This window comes from Moschus berezovskii, chromosome 14 (genome assembly GCF_049115385.1).
Source record: "Moschus berezovskii isolate FMDL1 chromosome 14, NW_MosBer_1.0, whole genome shotgun sequence".
In the NCBI taxonomy this organism is placed as follows: domain Eukaryota; kingdom Metazoa; phylum Chordata; class Mammalia; order Artiodactyla; family Moschidae; genus Moschus; species Moschus berezovskii.
This window is the reverse complement of record NC_142473.1, coordinates 63691742-63712386: the sequence shown is the minus strand read 5'-3', so window position 1 is coordinate 63712386 and position 20645 is coordinate 63691742. Positions and strand designations below refer to the sequence as shown.

The window sequence follows — 20645 nt, the reverse complement described above, 5'->3', positions numbered from 1 at the left end:
TTCCAGGTTAGCTTCAAAGCTTACTTCATTCATAATCTATTGGAAGAACAGTCCTACAGACAAAATCTCGTGACCATCAACCCTCTTCCATCACATTTCTATGGGACGGTGCAGTTGGAATACTGGTGCAGGAGGCAGGCGTATACATCAGACCCTGAGAGCAAAGCCAACCACTCTTCCCAGAGTGTCTTGGGGGCCAGAGGCTGTAGATGGAGAAAGGGTAGAGAAGATAGCCATGCGTTCCACTAATATGTTGACCCCCCACCCATAGCAATAGGATAGGCAAGCCTTTCCCTAGCTGTCCTGATAAGAGGGTTTTTAAAGAAAAGTCCATCAAGAGGAAGAACTTGGCTATGCCAAGTTCCCAACCAGATACAGGCTTTATTAATAATTCTGGTTCTCCAAAGCCAAGTGTTTGACAGTACATCAGCTTTATACCAAGCTGGATTCTTTCACATGGTCTATTGTTATTCAGTCACTAAATCCTGTCCAACTCTTCGCAACCCCATGGACTGCAGCGCACCATATAGCACACAGCCTAACTTGGAAACAAAAGCTAGTTTGGCAAGTGACTGGGAAGGATTGAGTGTAGTATCACTAACAAAAATGATAACAACTAAAAATCGCTAAAGATTTTTTACCTCATATGTTAGGAAGTATGCTAACTGTAAAGTCTTCACAACAAATTTTAGGTTGATGATCCCGTCTCTATTTTATAGAGGATAAACTTGAGGCTCAGGGTAGTCAAACAATTTATTCAACATAGCTAATAATAAGAGATAGGGGATTATAACTCAGGACCATCTGGCTCCAAAGTCTAGTCATCCAAATATGACATAAAATAAAGCCACTCAGGACATATTGGATTCTACCAGCCAAATGTCATTACCTGCATTTATACTTTAAGTGTCACTGAGATAAGATGTGGCAAAGTTAGGATGAGATGTACTTTTATTCATCAAATGTATTTATCAAATGACTGGATGACCGGTTTTAAGGACCTAAATGCGATGAGAGGTGCTAGAACAATGAGACAATATCCTGCCCTCATAAAGTGTCAGAACCTTATCTTTGCCAAACATATTCTCCTGAAGTCATAGGTATTTGTTATCCTGTACTTACCGATGAAGAATCTGAGGCTAGAGACTTGAGGAAATCAGTCAGAGTATCACAACGAAGTGGTGGAGCATGAATCGGAGCCAGGGTCATCTGACTCTGATTTCATGCTTTCCCTCTTACCTCCCGTTCCCATTCTGGAAGCTGAACCTGAGTGGTCATAAATGCACCAGGGCATAATTCACGGAGGAGCAGTGTAGATACCAAAGTCTATTTTTAGCTACAGGAGGATATGCACCTATAACTTCTAAACAGACCCACCACTCCAGAGAGATGAGTCAAACACCAAACTCCGGAATGGAAAGACAAAGATTTCTTGGAATGAAAGAGCAGGGGCCATAGAACAAGTCTTCTCAGAGAAAAGGGGCACAAGATGGCAGCCATAACTCACTCTGAAGAAACAGGGAACATATTCTGTTAACAAGATGGCAGAGTTTGCAGAACCTCCCAGCCCTGGAGCCTACACAGAAATCCTCTTGATCGAAGAGATCCACTGTAGTCTCTGAAGTCAAGACACGAAATCTCTAAACTGTGTACTAGACTTCTAAGTACTCCTCTGTGGCTTCCAGGTTGTTTCTGTTTGTGACTGGTGTCATTGCTTGTATTACATCTTCCTGAGGCTGGGGACGCTGTCTTTCATTCCTCTGGCTCTCCATGATGAGTAGCTTACACATAGCTAGGGGACATTCTCACTAAATGCTTGGTCACTGACTTATCACTGGTTTATTCACAAATCTGTCAACACAAGGAGCCAGATTGTGTTCTGAATAGAAATACAGAGGTGCCTATCAGTGACTATACCACAATGCTCCCCACTTATTAAAAGATTTATGGCAGCAGCATCTATCTGAAACAGAGCCACCAAGCAGAATTCAGGAGGTAGAAAGTATGGGAAAGGGAGAAAAACAACTCTCACCAAGGTCATGTACTGTTTTCCACGGGATGAACCTCAGGTCACCAAAAAGGATCAGAGGGCTTCAGGATTTTAAATGCTTCTGTTCAGTACTATGGAAAAATGAGCACTCGTGTTGCTTTCCCAGTACAAAGTTTAGTATCAGCAAATAAGAAGTGGAAGGGGAGTGATTTTTGCAACAGAGAGAACAGAGAGCTGGCAGCCTGTCAGTTGGATAGGTAACAGAAATGGTAAAACTTACTTTGAAAAAAAAAAAATTCTAAAACTGATCACTTAAACTCAGTCATTTTGTATTGGTACAATTAGTGTCCTGTCCCAATCGGTCATCTCTGAGGCTCTACCTTTGTACAGTGACTATTAAAGTATGGAAGGACCTTAGAGATTGAGTCCAACCATTCATTATTTAGGACGTACAAAGGAAATAAGTATCTTGTCCAATGTCCTCCCGCTGTTTACTTAAATTTAATAGGCTTTTCGTACAAATACACTGCCTTTGGTGTATATTTATATAAAAAGAAAGACATAGAAAATTAAGAAGAGAGAACTCCATCTTTGCCTCCAGGGGCTCAGAGTTGTTCAGCTGAAGACTGATACTACTGCACAACCACATGGCAAGCATTTCTCTGTCTCAGCGTGGCTGGAGACGGAATTGACACCACAGCAAGGACAATACCATGAAGAAAAGGAAAGGGGTCATAGAGACATCAACAAAGCCGAAACTGGCAAAACCAATGTGATCAACATCTGCAGCATGTCACTAACCAGGCTAGTATTTCTAACACAAAAAAAGATAGGGTTAGCGGGGTTAATACGTTTCATGTGGCTTTACTGATCCAGTTACCCACTCCACATGACCTTGAGTTCTTTCTAAATGCTCACAAACCATACTTTTAATAATCCACTTTGGAATTCTACTGGCAGAAAAAAATAATGTGACCTTATTTAAATTATACTCCCCAGAATCTATTTTCTCTTCTGTAGAGAAAACTAACACAAAATTTGTGGCTGTTTAACACAGCCATCAAAGGGTTAATGAGCGCACCTCCCTCCCCCCACTGTAAAAGTAAAAAGGTACTGCCGCCAGGTGCCAGCAGGGGGCAGCAAATAGCAGTTGAGGATGGGAATTCAGGAGGAACTCTTGAAGGAAGGATGGGTAGAGATTTGGGGTACCCAGAACATCGTAGTTATCTCAACACAGAATGAAATGGAAAAACTAAAAAACAAAAAAAAACCCTGAAACTCAGAGTTTCTGAATGTACCCCAAGTCATAATCTAGGTAGTGGTAGAACTAGAAATATTTTATGTTTCTTGGACTCTAAGAAGGCAGAAAAGTGTACCAGACATTTCACAAAAATTAATTAGTCTTTGTATGAAAGTATAAGTATGCATGCATGCTCAGTCACATCCAACTCTTTGAGACCCCACGGACTGTAGCCTGCCAGGTGCCTCTGTCCATGGAATCGTACAGCCAAGGATACTAGAGTGGTTTGCATCTCCTTCTCCAGGGGATCTTCTTGAGCCAGAGTTGGACCAGCATCTCTTGTGTCTCCTGCACTGGCAAGCAGATTCTTTACCACTGCACCACCTGGGAAGCCTGACAAGTGTGAAGACTTGACTTTCTGTTATCCAGGAAACTCACTTTTCTGGATCACACCAATTGCCAAGGTCACTATTTCAATGAAGTCTCACTGAACTGAGATTCTACATATGTGCCTGCAAGTATATGTGTCCCCACTTGCTAGAGGATGGAGGAGAGAGGGAGGGAAAGAGATCCAGAGAGATGATCTACCCTAAATCTCTTTTCCAAGTTTTCCCACAGTCTCCTCAAAAATATGTTCTTCTTAACCTTAAGGGGTCCACATTTCATCTGAACTCTAAGATTAATTTCTTTAAAATGTTGTATGTGATTCCATTCAGCTAGTTTTTCAGCTATATCAGGATGAATAAAATAAACTTTTCCATTCTTAAAAAAAAAAAAAAGAGCCTTCCATTTTTTTTTTTTTTCCCTCTCCAACTCCTCTAGCTTAACAAATAGTAGAGGTTAGGAAGTTCAAGGCTGGCAGAATCTTTGTGCTTCTAGAAGAAGGAAATCCATTGCCAAACACTCAGGAAAACAATAGTTAAGTATTTTGAACATTATGAGAGCTTGAAATGATAGGGCTGTGCACAGGAAGAACACTTCATTCTCAGGGTTGCGGGGAATTTTGGAAAGCCAGTTCTTTGAGGCGTTCCGTGGTGAGGGTGTCAGCTATTCCAGTAAGGCTCAAGTGCTGCTCAGAGAAAAGGACAGAGATATTAAAAACAAATAATTTTAGGGAGGGTTGTCAAGCGTGGATTTGCTGTGATAAATGGCCTTCATTTGGTTTCCTGAAATTATGAAAGCAGAAACATCTTGGTCATTAAAGATTTAGGGGGTTGTGGGGAAGAAGCAGAGGTAAAAAGGGAATTTGTTCAAATAGAGCCTCCACGTGCCCTTCTGTCTCATCTCCCACCTCCTGCCGGGTCCTCTGCATTCCAACCACACTCTTTTTCTTCCCAGACTCTCACAGCCTTCTTGTCTCCTGCTTTTGCTCTTGCATCATTGTATCATACTCCCGCCCCCAACAGACTCACAGCGCTCTTTCTGGCAAACTCCAGAAACTCCTACTCATGTTTCAAAGGCTCGTCTGAACATCACCTTTTCTGGAAGAATTCCCTGATTTTTCTTAGATAGAAATAATCACAGAACTCTAAACACACCACTGTTACAGTACCTAAAGTAAGATTATAATTACCTGGGTGTTTTCTCTCTCCAGTTAACTGGAACTTCTTTGATGTCAGGAACTCTGTCTCATGAATCTCTGTATTATCAGCATTGTATTGTGATGTGGCAGAGATCAGATGCTTAACAACTTGTGAAGTTAATGGATAAGTGATGGTCTGTTAACTCCTTCATATGAGAATATAACATTGAATATTAGATCAACTGATAATTCCAAAATATATTGGTCAGATTGCATCTTTTAATGAGAATTAATACTCAAGTATTCTGAGTAGACATCATTGCATCTTGAGATACTGGATGGCTTCTCAAAGAAGATTCTGTTGTATTCTTGAAAATTTAGTATGCTAGGATTTAGAAGACTGATGTGACCACATCCAGCCAAGATAGAATGCTTTGAAATACACAAGAGAGCATCACTGGAGAAGCAGGATGGAAGCTCATTTGCAGAGATGGCCTCAGCTTGTGTCACCTAGACCTCCATCTCTCTAGCTGAACTGATGATTGCCTTTACCTGCCTTACTTTCCCCTGTCTTTGCACCTTCAATACTGTACTTACCATTTGCCTCTCTTGTCTCCTCTCCTGGACTTAATTTAGCACCTATTAGGAACACAATAAATATTTAATAAAGGAATAAACAAGTAACTGGGGAATACTCTGGGAAAGGAGCAGTGCTTCCTGTATTCTTCTCCCCATTAGGAATCTAGACAAAGATGGTTATCATGCTCTTTGAATAAAAGGGCAATGAGTGGGACTTTGGCAAACTCTTTGAACACTTGTCATCAAAGCCTTAAGATTCACCAATAGGACTTAACCTACCAGTTGGAAAGGTTTCAATGTTCAATAGAAGTGCTTATGAAAATATAGGTTTATCCAAAATAAACTATGCCAGAAGCAAATAAGAGCATAGAGTATTTCATAATAAAGGGTGAACTTCAGCAAGTCATTTACATCTCTGAGTTTCAAATTCTCCCATATTAAGAAAGAGATAATGATAGTAACTTTTCAAAAGGTTTATTGTGAATTAATTGAGATAACCCGTATGAAGTAAATAGCACAGGACCAGAAACACAGTAAGCACTACTCATGTACTCAGTTTAGTTCAGTTCAGTTCAGTCGCTCAGTCGTGTCCGACTCTCCGCGACCCCATGAATCACAGCACGCCAGGCCTCCCTGTCCATCACCAACTCCCGGAGTTCACTCAAACTCATGTCCACAGAGTCGGTGATGCCATCCAGCCATCTCATTCTCCATCGTCCCCTTCTCCTCCCGCCCCCAACCTTTCCCAGCATCAGAGTCTTTTCCAGTGAGTCAACTCGTCGCATGAGGTGGCCAAGGTAACTAGCTATCCTTATTTAGGACAACAACAGTAATAATAAACCTCAGCTCCAAGAACACCTGTAATAACTGGCCTGCCCTTCCAAAGCAATCTGCAGTTGTTTTAGTTTGGTATCCCTCAGTGATCTAATTCCAACTCCCTGTATAGTCTGTTTCCTTGGATCTGCTGGACTCAAGGTGACTTTTCTGTTTGATTTTTTTCCATCGACATGAACCAGGAGATTGAGACAGATCAAAGAGTTTCACAAGTCCTTTATTTTCTATCAAATGTGACTCCAAGTACCACCCTCTCTAACTCAACCCACTGATAGAAGCTGAGAAATCTTCGCTAGCTGGCACTGCTCACTGGGAAGTACTCGTGAAAACAGTAGACAATACACACAGAGGCTTTGTCTGCAGCTTATAGCTTGAGCCGTTCTATAAGTACCACTCCAGCAAAAGAAAGAGTGCTAGCCAACCCTTTGCAAGACTTTCCTTGTGGCAAGGATTATGGATCCATAAACTGGATTTGATTTTCAGCAACCATCAACTCCTACATTAAAATTTTATTACAACTTCCCTTTAATTTATTTGCTTCAGATATTTTGAATTCAAATAAACTAATTCTCCCTTAATCTATTTAAGGAAATATACATACTGAAGAGCCTAAACAAAGGAAGCTCAAATAGGGAAAACATGATATGCCCCATGTTCTTTTATAGTGTAGTTAAAAGCATATCATACAGAAAAAAGACACAGCAACCATGACCTGTCTAACTGAATGTATCTATTTAAACAATATTCAACTTCATGTAATAGGAACTGGATTATAACAGCTTAACCAAATAGGACTTGTTTCTCTCCTAGCAGCATAGTGCCCGTGAGACTTTTCAAAAGTCTTATACAATGCATTGCAGGCAGATTCTTTACCAACTAAGCTATCAGTGAAGACCTGAGACTTTTCAAGTTCAGTTCAGTTCAGTTGCTCAGTCGTTCCTGACTCTTTGCAACCCCATGAACCACAGCACACCAGGCCTCCCTGTCCATCACCAACTCCCGGAGTCCACTCAAACCTATGTCCATTGAGTTGGTGATGCCATCCAACCATCTCATTCTCTAATGTCCTCTTCTCCTCCCACCCCCAATCCTTCCCAGCATCAGGGTCTTTTCAAATGAATCAGCTCTTTGCATCAGGTGGCCAAAGTATTGGAGTTTCAGCTTCAACATCAATCCTTCCAATGAACACCCAGGATTGATCTCCTTTAGAATGGACTGGTTGGATTTCCTTGCAGTCCAAGAGACTTTCAAGAGTCTTCTCCAACACCACAGTTCAAAAGCATCAATTCTTTGGCACTCAGCTTTCTTCACAGTCCAACTCGCACATCCATACATGACCACGGGAAAAACCATAGCCTTGACTAGATGGATGTTTGTTGGCAAAGTAATGTCTCTGATTTTTAATATGTTGTCTAGGTTGGTCATAACTTTTCTTCCAAGGAGTAAGTGTTTTTTAATTTCATGGCTGCAATCACCATCCGCAGTGATTTTGGAGCCCAAAAAAATAAAGTCTGACACTGTTTCCACTGTTTCTCCATCTATTTCCCATGAAGTGATGGGACCAGATGCCATGATCGTAGTTTGCTGAATGTTGAGCTTTAAGCCAACGTTTTCACTCTCCTCTTTCACTTTCATTAAGAGGCTCTTTAGTTCCTCTTCACTTTCTGCCATGAGGGTAGTGTCATCTGCATATCTGAGGTTATTGATATTTCTCCTGGCAATCTTCATTCCAGCTTGTGCTTCTTCCAGCCCAGCGTTCCTCATGATGTACTCTGCAAAGAAGTTAAATAAGTAGGGTGACAATATACAGCCTTGACATACTCCTTTTCCTAGTTGGAACCAGTCTGTTGTTCCATGTCCAGTTCTAACTGTTGCTTCCTGACCTGCATACAGGTTTCTCAAGAGGCAGGTCAGGTGGTCTGGTATTCCCATCTCTTGAAGAATTTTCCACAGTTTATTGTGATTCACATTGTCAAAGGCTTTGGTGTAGTCAATGAAGCAGAAATAGACATTTTTCTGATACTCTCTTGCTTTTTTGATGATCCAGCGGATGTTGGCAATTTGATCTCTGGTGCCTTTGCCTTTTCTAAAACCAGCTTGAACACCTGGAAGTTCACGGTTCACGTATGGCTGAAGCCTGGCTTGAAGAATTTTAAGCATTACTTTACTAGCGAGTGAGATGAGTGCAATTGTGTGGTAGTTTGAGCATTCTTTCACATTACCTTTCTTTGGGATTGGAATGGAAACTGACCTTTTCTAGTCCTGTGGCCACTGCTGATTTTTCCAAATTTGCTGGCATACTGAGTGTAGCACTTTCACAGCATCATCTTTCAGGATTTGAAACAGCTCAACTGGAATTCCATCACCTCCACTAGCTTTTCAAAGACCTCATCAAAAATTCAGGTCCATTCTAGTATCTTGCTCCACCACCCCACCACCCATGGCTTTTGTCCTCATTGGTAAGATTTTTCCTCCTGATGTTGTTTCTGTGTTTATTGCAGAAACAGGAAAGATAGGAAAGGAAGGCAGGCAAACTTGCTTGCCAGTTGAAATGCTCCGTATGGGTCAGGAACAGAATTGTTTGTCTAGATGTCTCCTCACTCCCACTAGAATTTTGCTTGAATTTCATTGGCTGAAACAATGTCCTATAGTCTTACCTAGCTACAAAGTATCAGGGGAGGTGAACATTTGTAAATGAACACACTGACACTCTACCAAAACAGAGTTCCAGTGATTAAAACAGGTAGAAGGGGGTAGAGTGAAATTAGATAGCAGCTAAAGGACTTGATTTAGGTCATATCTGAATGGTCTAGTGGTTTTCCCTACTTTCTTCAATTTAAGTCTGAATTTGGCAATAAGGAGTTCATGATCTGAGCCACAGTCAGCTCCTGGTCATGTTTTTGCTAACTGTATACAGCTTCTCCATCTTTGGCTGCAAAGAATATAATCAATCTGATTTCGGTGTTGACCATCTGGTGATGTCCATGTGTAGAGTCTTCTCATGTTGTTGGAAGACGGTATTTGCTATGACCAGTGCGTTTTCTTGGCAAAACTCTATTAGCCTTTGCCCTGCTTCATTCTGTGCTCCAAGGCCAAATTTGCCTGTTACTCCAGGTGTTTCTAGACTTCCTACTTTTGCATTCCAGTCCCCTATAATGGAAAGGACATCTTTTTTGGGTGTTAGTTCTAAAAGGTCTTGTAGGTCTTCATAGAACCATTCAACTTCGGCTTCTTCAGCGTTACTGGTTGGGGCATAGGCCTGGATTACTGTAATATTGAATGGTTTGCCTTGGAAATGAACAGAAATCATTCTGTCGTTTTTAAGATTGCATCCAAGTACTGCATTTCGGACTCTTTTGTTGACCATGATGGCTACTCCATTTCTTCTAAGGGATTCCTGCCCACAGTAGTAGATATAATGGTCATCTGAGTTAAATTCACCCATTCCAGTCCATTTTAATTCACTGATTCCTAGAATGTCTATGTTCACTCTTGCCATCTCCTGTTTGACCACTTCCAATTTGCCTTGATTCATGGACCTAACATTCCAGGTTCCTATGCAATATTGCTCTTTACAGCACCGGACCTTGCTTCTATCACCAGTCACATCCAAAACTGGGTATTGGTTTTGCTTTTGCTCCATCCCTTTATTCCTTCTAGAGTTACTTCTCCACTGATCTCCAGTAGCATACTGGGCACCTACCGACCTGGGGAATTCCTCATTCAATATCCTATCATTTTGCCTTTTGATACTGTTCATGGGCTTCTCAAGGCAAGTATACTGAAGTGGTTTGCCATTCCCTTCTCCAGTGGACCACATTCGGCTGTGGTCCATGTGATCAGATCAACTAGTTTCCTGTGATTATGATTTCAGTGTATCTGCCCTCTGATGCCCCCTCGCAATACCTACCGTCTTATTTGGGTTTCTCTTACCTGGGTCATGGGATATCTCCTCACAGCCGCTCCAGCAAAGCTCAGCCGCTGCACCTTACCTTGGACGAGGGGTATCTCCTCAAGACCGCCCCTCCTGACCTTGAACGTGGAGTAGCTCCTCTCAACCCTCCTGCACCCCCGCAGCCACCGCCTATTGGACAGTGGGGTAGCTCCTCTCTGCCGCGCTTCTTTGCGTGGTCGGTTGCGCCGCCAGCGCCTCTCCCGTCTGTTCCGCCAGCGCCGCTGTCTCTCTCTGATAGATAGAGTGCCTGATGAACTCTGGACGAAGGTTCATGACATTGTACAGGAGACAGGGACCAAGACCATCCCCATGGAAAAGAAATGCAAAAAAGCAAAATAACTGTCTGAGGAGGCCTTACAAATAGCTGTGAAAAGAAGAGAAGTGAAAAGCAAAGGATAAAAGGAAAAATATAAGCATCTGAATGCAGAGTTCCAAAGAATAGCAAGGAGAGATAAGAAAGCCTTCCACAGTGATCAATGCAAAGAAATAGAGGAAAACAACAGAATAGGAAAAACAAGAGATCTCTTCAAGAAAATTAGAGTTTCCAAGGGAACATTTCATGCAAAGATGGACTTGATAAAGGACAGAAATGGTATGGACCTAACAGAAGCAGAAGATATTAAGAAGAGGTGGCAAGAATACACACAAGAACTGTGCAAAAAGATCTTCATGACCAAGATAATCACGATAACATGATCACTGACCTAGAGCCAGACATCATGGAATGTAAAGTCAAGTGGGCCTTAGAAAGCATCACTACAAACAAAGCTAGTAAAGGTGATGGAATTCCAGTTGAGCTATTTCAAATCTTGAAAGATGATGCTGTGAAAGTGCTGCACTCAATATGCCAGCAAATTTGGAAACTCAGCAGTGGCCACAGGACTGGAAAAGGTCCGTCTTCATTCCAATCCCAAAGAAAGGCAATGCCAAAGAATGCTCAAACTACCGCACAATTTCACTCATCTCACACGCTAGTAAAGTCATGCTCAAAATTCTCCAAGCCAGGCTTCAGCAATATGTGAACCGTGAACTCCCAGATGTTCAAGCAGGTTTTAGAAAAGGCAGAGGAACCAGAGATCAAATTTCCAACATCCGCTGGAGCATGGAGAAAGCAAGAGAGTTCCAGAAAAACATCTATTTCTGCTTCATTGACTATGCCAAAGCCTTTGACTGTGTGGATCACAATCAACTGTGGAAAATTCTGAAAGAGATGGGAACACCAGACCACCTGACCTGCCTCTTGAGAAACCTGTATGCAGGTCAGGAAGCAACAGTCAGAACTGGACATGGAACAACAGACTGGTTCTAAATAGGAAAAGGAGTACATCAAGGTTGTATATTGTCACCCTGCTTATTTAACTTACATGCAGAGGACATCATGAGGAACACTGGGCTGGAAGAAGCACAAGCTAGAATCAAGATTGCCGGGAGAAATATCAATAACCTCAGATATGCAGATGACACCACCCTTATGGCAGAAAGTGAAGAGGAACTCAAAGGCCTCCTGATGAAAGTGAAAGAGGAGAGTGAAAATGTTGGCTTGAAGCTCAACACTCAGAAAACAAAGATCATGGCATCTGGTCCCATCACCATGGGAAATATGGGGAAACAGTGGAAACAGTGTCAGACTTTATTTTTTTGGGCTCCAAAATCACTGCAGATGCTGATTGCAGCCAGGAAATTAAAAGATGCTTACTCCTTGGAACGAAAGTTATGACCAACCTAGATAGCATATTAAAAAGCAGAGACATTATTTTGCCAACAAAGGTCCGTCTACTCAAGGCTATGGTTTTTCCCGTGGTCATGTATGGATGTGAGAGTTGGACTGTGAAGAAAGCTGATCGCTGAAGAATTGATGCTTTTGTACTGTGGTGTTGGAGAAGACTCTTGAGAGTCTCTTGGACTGCAAGGAGATCCAACCAGTTCATTCTAAAGGAGATAAATCCTGGGTGTTCATTGGAAGGACTGATGCTAAAGCTGAAACTCCAATACTTTGGCCACCTCATGTGACGTTGACTCACTGGAAAAGAGTCTGATGCTGGGAAGGATTGGGGGCAGGAGGAGAAGGGGACGACAGAGAATGAGATGCCTGGATGGCATCACCAACTCGATGGACACGAGTTTGAGTGAATTCTGGGAGTTGGTGATGGACATGGAGGCCTGGCGTGCTGTGATTCATGGGTCGCAATGAGTTGGACACGACTGAGCGACTGAACTGCACTGAACTGAAAGGACCTCACACACTACAGAACAATAGTAATCCATTTGTTCCTGGAGGAGAGAAAAACTGTCACAGGATAAGTGCTACTAACCAAGTGTCCTTAGCATCTCCAATAACATGAACCCTCTCTTCATGACAGATTATCTACATGATGCCTTTCCTTTCCCTTGACATTCACAATACTGCCTCTCTTCTCCTAGGAAGGCTTTCCCCGCCATGTTCTCCATTGAAATCTTTCTCACGCTTTATGAGCCAATCTAAAAGCAACTCTGAAGCATCCTATGAACACCCTACCCCACTCCATTCACAGAGTCAGTCAGTATGAAGCTTCCCATCTTCTCCATTTTTTGCAGAAGAATATACTAACACATTAGCTGCATTTGGGGTTTACTGCAATCACTTATTTATAATTAATTATTAATAACCAATATTTATGGAGAAGGCAATGGCAAGCCACTCCAGTACTCTTGCCTGGAAAATCCCATGGATGGAGGAGCCTGGTAGGCTGCAGTCCGTGGGGTCGCTAAGGGTCGGACACGACTGAGCTACTTCACTTTCACTTTTCACTTTCACACATTGGAGAAGGAAATGGCAACCCACTCCAGTGTTCTTGCCTGGAGAATCCCAGGGACGGGGGAGCCTGGTGGGCTTCCGTCTATGGGGTCACACAGAGTCGGACACGACTGAAGTGACTTAGCAGCAGCAGCAGCAACCAGTATTTATTGAGTGGTATGTTCTGGTACTGTGTGCTTCATATGCATTAGTTTATTTTCTCTTCGCAACAACACTTGGGCTTCCCAGATGGCGCAGTGGTAAAAAATCCACCTACCAATGAAGGAGGAGCAACAGACAGAGGCTTGATCCCTGAGTCAGGAAGATCCCCTAGAGTAGGAAATGGCAACACACTCCAGCATTGTTGTCTGGAAAATTCCATGGACAGAGGAGCCTGGTGGGCGACAGTCCATGGAGTCACAAAGAGTTGGACATGACTGAGCAACTGAGCAGGCACTCACATTCTTATCTTCATTTTACTGGTGAGTGGGGGGCCTGAGGTTTGAAACCAAGTTAAACTCCAGGGTCTGAGCTCTTCATCATTATTTATAAATTTCTCTCATAAAATAATCATCCTTTTTCAAGACAAAGAACTTGAACTTATTCACTGCATTCTTCACAGCACTGAGCTTTCTTCACTATAGAAGCTCAATTAATGTTTCATTTTACTGATTAGCAAACTAAGAGTGAGGGAAGTTATTAGTCACAGATCCTGGGCAAGAATTATGTCATTTTGTCCCTTACTTATTTTTATACTACACCATAATGAATTATCCAACCTTTCAACAAATGTGTATTAAACACCTATCATGATCTAGGCAGATGATACCTTTTGCTTAGGTTGAGGGTCCTAGCCTGAAGGATTACAATCTTATTCACTGGGGGAAAAGAAAGCAAAGCAAAATCCTGGAAAAGTGGAGATGAAATCATCTTTCAGCTTGGGGCTGTGTGAAATCGTTACTATTGTTGTTCGGTGTCCAAGGGAATCCTGGGGTGAAATTCATCAGCTTTGAGGTCATTTATCATTTTCTGGGTTTTTCTGCCCCAGGTTTCTCCTCTGCTCCCTACAGACCATTTCCAATGTCATAAGAGCAAAGCAGCTCTACAGAAGACACATGTCTGGAAATCCTCCGTTTTGGCTCTCCTGTGCCCCGAGTCACACGACCTCTCCCCACCAGCCTCAAGGTAAGAGGACCTCTCAAGACTTTAGGTATGTCAGAATTGTCATTATTTGCTATGCAACTTTTTTTCTGGGCTCTGCAGTCTTTGAAACCCTTTGCAAAAAGAACTTCAGACAACTCAAGCTTTTATGCCAATGAAAGCATAAATGGAAGCCTTTGCTCCTTGCCTTTGGGTAAGCCAAGCCCTCCAGCCCCTCTGATATCCCAGAGTGCCCCACCAGAGGATAGCTGGCATTGAACTCCATCTGTAAAAACTCTGCACTGCAGGGGAGCTTGCTGACATTGAAGTAGGCATTGAGATTATCTGTTTCTTCAGATCTGAAGTCAATGTCCAGGTATACGGATGGGGAGATGGGAGGAGGAGAAAGTCAGCATGGCCAGTGGTTGCTTGTGGCCCTCATCAAACTCCCTACAGAGAAAAGGACAACCCGGTCGAGTGTGCTACATCGTTATGAACATGGCCTCCAAATCTCCTGTTGTGGCCATTACATCAGTGATAAAAATACACTTCCCTCTACAACATGGACAAATGCTTTACTTCTTCTTTTTCCTGGACTCAGGAAATAACTCAGGGGATAAAAATGCTGACTTATTAAATTATACATGCTTCTAGAAATATGTTTTAATAGTAATTCTCTTCTTTGAATCTTCATGTCCACTTTTGAGAATACAGGGGAATTTATGCAAGGCCAAAGAAGATTATTTCTTTCAAAAGATCTGCTTTGATTTGACACTTGCTGTGAGGGAAAGAGGATAAATAAGATGTCTCAAGAGGAAAGTCTACGTGTGTCTTTAGAAGATGCTTTTCATACCTCTCTTCATGTCTGCCAGACCCACCCCTGATTTCAGCTGCAGCTGTTGTGGGTGAGTTCCTGAGAGCCGAGGTTCATCTCTCTCTGTGAGCATCCTGTTTTCAGCTCTGTCTGACAACCTTCTCTGAGGTCACAGGAGTCCCTTCACCTGGAATTGCAGCCAAGCAATTCCCTGGTGGCTCAGACGGTAAAGTGTCTGCCTGCAATGCAGGAGACCCGGGTTCAATCCCTGGGTTGAGTAGATCCCCTGGAGAAGGAAATGGCAACCCACTCCAGTACTCTTGCCTGGAAAATTCCATGGACGGAGGAGCCTGGTAGGCTACTGTCCATGGGGTCGCAAAGAGTCGGACACAACTGAGCAACTTCACTTTCAAGGCAGGAATTAACCCCCTGGGGCTAACCCTCAAGCAAGGGAGGCAGGAGATGGTGGATAAAAACAGGTACCAGCCTCCTTCCTTCAGCTGGACAATTCCAAGGGACAATCTCAGACCTCTAAGCCACTCTGGCAGCTTCTTCAATAACTTGCTCTGATTTTGACTTTTTCTCCTTCCCACAGTCTTCATCTCTGCTTCCTGGGACTACTGCCTAGGTTCGGAAGTCCTTAAGTTCTTTTTCCAACAGAATCTAAACTTAGATACTACCTAGAATTAAAACCACTGGTCAGTAGATTTAGGTCAGTCATCTGGATAAATTTAGCACAGGAAGGGGAAAAAAAGTCATACTCATTATTTGACATTATATAGCCTTAGGGAAAAAAAGTTTGATTAATTTTCCAGTCATCATGTTGACAGCACTTGAAAGCAAACTGTACACAATGGAGTACTTGAAACAACTAGTCCAGCATAACAAAGGATTATGTTAAATTTATTAACGAGAAGATTGCGGGTACTAAGCCTCCTTGATTCCTTTCTGCTCTTACCCTAAATAGACTTTTCTGCCAAGTACAATGTCCTCCAATTTGGTGGCCAGGCACAAACAAAATCATGTAACCTGAAATTTAACTGATTTCCATAGTGTAGATATATTCTATACCATCAAGGTATTTGAGCTTTCCCGGTAGCTCAGACAGTAAAGAATCTGCCTGCAGTTCAGGAGACCTGAGTTTGATCCCTGGGATGGGAAGACCCCCTGGAGAAGGGAATGGCAACCCATTCCAATATTCTTGCCTGGAAAATTCTATGGACAGAGGAGACTGGCAGGCTACACTCCATGGGGTCACAAGGCATTTGTAATTCCAACAAGAAAATGCAGTAGGCCTCAATTTACCATCATCAGGCCTTTGTCACATGCTGTTTGTCACGCTTTAGGACTCTGATTCAAATGCAGCCTGGCTGACAACATGTAATAACACATCGGTTAAACACAGCTCAACTGCACATCCATAATTATCTTCATCTGGTCTGGACACAGTACAGAAATATTGTGATTGTCTTATTTGTCTTATTTTGTTGAGTCAGAATAAATTGAACATACACTAGATTAAAAACATGTCACTAAAGTCTTTGTTTTTTCCCCTGTATCTCCCCTCTAGGGCCACCTGTAAGTGACATTTCATAACATTTAGTGCAACAACTTTTAATATTTTATTTACTTATCCTACTTAACTTGCATGTTGAGGGACAACATATTTCATCTGGAATTGATCAATCAATGGACTCAATCAATGGATGCTAAATGTAAATTAATCCATAATAAATAGCCAATAAACCAAATAGAGAGAGTCCACTTGAAAACCTGTGAAATCTCAGCTAAGTTCTGAACAACAGAAAGAGTCAAAATTGTTATAGTCTGTGTATTTCTTGCCCTCGGAGTAGGGAGAAAAATTTCCCAGAACTGCAGAAGTTTCTCAGTTAAAGCCCCATTTTCTTCTGTCCTGAACTGTAAATATGTGTTCTCAAGTCCCAGAGTCAGCTCCCAGGCTGCTGAGTGATCCTGCCCATGGCCCCCGGAGCCTGTCTGTCTGGGACCAAGAGTAAAGTCAAATGAAGCCAGTTGGCAATCCAGTCTGCCCCCAGCATGAACAGCTTTGTTATGTCAAAATGGTTCCTCTGCTTATTTCTCCTGAAGATTTATTTCGTAAAGATTTTGCCAGTCTGGCCAAATTTGCTGAGCTGGGATATACTTGGAAAATATCAGAAGGAATGTTTCTTCTCTGCCATTGTTGAATTTTGTCTCCACTTAGAGAATCCAGCGGTACACCCCAAAGCACAATGTGTTCACCAGCTTCCTGTAGCCACGGTGTAAAGTCTGCCCTTGTAATCAAGCTACCAATTCCAAAGGAGTATTGCAAGAACCAAACAGCTCACAGATCATGTTTCATTTTCTTCTGTAACTTAGTGCTCGCCATAGCTCAGAACTGAATGAATTTTGCATGGCTTATTTCATTTAATCTTCACAACATCCAATAAATTTGCTCTATTCTCATTATTTCCCTTTAGGAAACCCAGGGTGACAAATTAAAGGAATTTTGCCCCAAATAATATAGTAAGAAAGAGGTGAAGGTAGAGCTGGGATATCTATGAGGTTTGGGAGTCTGACTTAAGGTGGGTCTTTTGATTTGATTGGGTAAGGGTTATGATGTAACGCTTTAGAATTGGTAGTTATAGCAAAGCAAGGATTTCAAGGTAAGGGTTTCAAAGAGTCTTAAAGAGTAAATAGTTATTTCATGCTTCCACAGTCTTGGAAGAATAAAGTCATGTTAACGTAGAACAGGAAAAAGTATGTGAATGTAGATGGTTTTTTTTCTCGTAAATGTCAGAAAATGGGTCTTGACTTATTATTTGGACAATATGGTTACAAGACTTAACCTCAAAGAATCAAAGAGTATATGGAGATGGACATTTTTCAGGCTGAAGTCCCCCCAGGTGAAAATTAACCGCTTGCAATTAGAATCTGTTTGAGTAATAGCTTCCAAGTTCTCAGCTACCACTCTGCCTAAACTTACCTACAAACCTCCAGAATGAAGATCTTTCAAAGGAGAAAAATACTCTCCCAGACTTAGAGATTGAGAAGGAGTAGACTCCTGAGAGGGAGAAGGCAATGGCACCCCCACTTCAGTACTCTTGCCTGGAAAATCCCATGGATGGAGAAGCCTGGTAGGCTGCAGTCCATGGGGTCGCTAGGAGTCAGACACGACTGAGCGACTTCACTTTCACTTTTCACTTTCACGCATTGGAGAAGGAAATGGCAACCCACTCCAGTGTTCTTGCCTGGAGAATCCCAGGGACGGGGGATCCTGGTGGGCTTCCGTCTATGGGGTCGCACAGAGTCAGACACGACTGAAGTGACTTAGCAGCAGCAGACTCCTGAGAAGAAGGAAGAATCTATTCATTCATTGAATGAATTCAATCCATTCTATGCACTGAGGATTCCCAGACCCTAAAACTGTGCCTGCCAGGTAAGATGTGCTCAGAAAAGATTTGTTGAGTGCATGTTGAAGGCATTGTAAGATGATGATAATAGTAAAAGTTGATAATATTTAATGAATGCTTACTCTGTACCAGATATCAAACTAAACAAGAGTATGGATTATTATATTCACTTCATCTAGCCATAGTGAGAGATGGGAACCATTTAGTTCCTATTTTTCCAGAAAATAAGATAACATTAAAGGCGAAATTAAAACACCCAAAGCCCACAAACAAAGATGCAAAACCAGGATTGGAAGCTAAGTTCTAACTGTAGAGCTGAGAATGCTGAGTCTGGCATCTTACTTGCCACACTATGAAAAGAAGAAAGCGAAAGCATATTAGATTATGAATTGGGAGAAAGAAAATTACAGAGTGGAGACCTTGACTCTAGGATTTCTATAAGTGTTTGGAGTGTGCAAATTCTCAGCCTTGCTGTTTCTATTATGACATTTTTTTAGGTTTCCCTCGTACTTTATGCAAACTTTTGTTGTTATAACAAAAATATGAGTGCAAAGCAGTTCATGATTCATGAAGTCCTTCCTACTCTACCATAAATGCTTTGAGGGAAGGAATCTTATCTTTGCATTCCTGCTGCTACTGCTGCTGCTGAGTCACTTCAGTCGTGTCCGACTCTGTGTGACCCCCTAGACGGAAGCCCACCAGGCTCCCCCGTCCCTGGGATTCTCCAGGCAAGAACACTGGAGTGGGTTGCCGTTTCCTTCTCCAATGAGTGAAAGTGAAAAGTGAAAGTGAAGTCGCTCAGTCGTGTCCGACCCTTAGCGACCCCACGGACTGCAGCCTACCAAGCTGCTCCATCCATGGGATTTTCTAGGCAAGAGTACTGGAGTGGCTTGCCATTGCCTTCCTAGGACCTGGCATAATAGCGAGCATAGATTTGACACACTACAAATGTACCTGTTGTATAAATATGCCTTTCTTATACTAAATAGCAATAAGCACTTTAAATGTTTTTAAATGACTAGGATGTTTCTATTTGTTGGGGCTTTAAAGATTATAATACATAACACTATAACTCCCACCTAAGTTCTGAACATATTGAAAGTCAGAAGAGATAGATAGGCACCAATGTATCATCGTTTTAATTGAGAAAGCTGTTTTTGGAGAATGTGGCCTATGCCTATTGGTGGGTAGGCTAGGTAAGTAAGGGTAAGTGTTAGTCGCTCAATCGTGCCTGACTCTTTGAGGCCCCAAGGACTGCAGTCCACCAGGCTCCTCTATCCATGAGATTTTCTAGGCAAGGATACTGAAGTGGGTTGCCATTTCCTTCTCCAGGGGATCTTCCTAACTCAGGGATCGAACCTGGGTCTCCTGCACTGCAGGCAGATTCTTTACCACCTGAGCTAAAAGGTTACTTAGCTCCAAAATTAGCACACATCTGCAAAGAGCAGACTCAATGGGAAAGACTTTGATGCTGGGAAAAATTGAAGGCAAAAGGAGAAGGGGATGACAGAGGATGAGATGGTTAGATAGCATCACCAACTCAATGAAGATGAATTTGAGCAAACTCCTGTGGATTGGAGGACAGAGGAGCCTGGCGTGCTGCAAACCATGGGGTTGCAAAGAGTCAGACATGACTTAGCTACTGAATGACAACAAGAGATACAGTCATAGCTCTGAAACACTGCAGGCTTCTGCATATAGGAACAGAATCTTTTCCATTAAACTCATGCCTCCTGCAAGTTCAGTTCAGTTCAGTTCAGTCGGTCAGTCGTGTCCGACTCTCCGCGACCCCATGAATCACAGCACGCCAGGCCTCCCTGTCCATCACCAACTCCCGGAGTACACTCAAACTCATGTCCACAGAGTCGGTGATACCATCCAGCCATCTCATTCTCCATCGTCCCCGTCTCCTCCCGCCCCCAACCTTTCCCAGCATCAGAGTCTTTTCCAGTGAGTCAACTCGTCACATGAGGTGGCCAAAGTTTTGCAGTTTCAGCTTTAGCATCAGTCCTTCCAATGAAAACCCAGGATCGATCTCCCCTAGAATGGACTGGTTGGATCTCCTTGCGGTACAAGGGACTCTCAAGAGACTTCTCCAACACCACAGTTCAAAAGCATCAATTCTTCGGCGATCAGCTTTCTTCACAGTCTAACTCTCACATCCATACATGACCACGGGAAAGACCATAGCCTTGACTAGACGGACCTTTGTTGGCAAGGTAATGGTAAGTGGTCTTTATAGAAGGAAAAGGAGAGAAAGGGACTCAATTATTCAAACACACCCATCAGTTTAGGTCTCCTCAGTCCTGGGAAGGAGTCAGTGAGAGACAGGAGGATTGTGCTAGTGAAGTTCCAATCACACAGAGGAAAACATCAGGAAAAGAAAAC

The 20645-nt window shown here is 42.5% G+C and overlaps 1 long non-coding RNA gene across 1 annotated transcript in view; it reads right to left on the bottom strand.

The window, feature by feature from the left end:
• LOC129554714 (uncharacterized) overlaps positions 1-1201 on the bottom strand; it is a 229343-nt gene extending 228142 nt beyond the window's left edge. Inside the window, exon 1 of the long non-coding RNA XR_008685641.2 lies at positions 1123-1201. This is a non-coding gene — a long non-coding RNA (uncharacterized LOC129554714). The remainder of the gene's footprint in view (positions 1-1122) is intronic.
• Positions 1202-20645: the final 19444 nt, after the last annotated feature.